Genomic DNA, 910 nt, shown 5'->3' on the forward strand with positions numbered 1-910 from the left:
TAAAATCTCATTTTAGACCCTATAATTTAATCCGTGTTACAAACGAAGACCTGTATTATAATTTTATCGGTTTAAACCCTAAACTTTTAATTTGACAACAATGTCAAATTGTCAATGCTTGTCCTCCGAGCTTTTACTCCGTATGATGGAAGTTAAAACCAGCAACACATGCGGCACCTTGTGTCTAATTCTTCGATTCTGCTAACAATAATCTAAATAAGAGATACTTAGAGCATCCACAGTGGAATAAGCAAAATAAAAAATTGTTAAAATTAGCAATATTAGATCGAAAAAGTGTTCACATTGGAATAACTAAACCTAGCAACCTCTTAACAACTCATCAAATTTTGGCTTTTCAATAATCAAAGTTAGCAATATTTTGTCAATAACCAAATTTTATCTCTCAATCAAGTACACCAACATTACACAAAAACCTTCTCTCTCTCTCTCTCTCTCTCTCTCTCAATCTCAACAATGTTTTCAAAAAATAATTTTAAAAAACTGTAACTTTCAGATTTTTTTTTAGAAACTTTTTTTTTACAAAAAACAAATTTTTTCAAAAATTTTAAAAACTATAAGTAAATAAAGTGTGTTTTTCAAAAATCTGTTTTTGAAATTTCAAAACTCTTTTATAGAAAACTATTTTTTATACAAAATCTGTTTTTAAAAAACTATATTTATAATTTTTAAAATTCCAAAACTATTTGTGTAGATATAATTCTTTCAAAATTTCTCAAAATTGTATTTACAGTTTTTAAGTGCAAAGTGTGTTTTTTGAAAAACTGTTTTTTGTTTCGAAGAACTTTTTTTTTAACTGTTTCTAACATAAATTGTTTTTTGTTTCCTTCAAAAATCGTTTTTTCAAAAAATATGCGTGAAATGAAGGGAAAAAGTTTGGAGGGCTTATTGG

Source organism: Rhododendron vialii, chromosome 9a (assembly GCF_030253575.1).
Source record: "Rhododendron vialii isolate Sample 1 chromosome 9a, ASM3025357v1".
Lineage (NCBI taxonomy): Eukaryota > Viridiplantae > Streptophyta > Magnoliopsida > Ericales > Ericaceae > Rhododendron > Rhododendron vialii.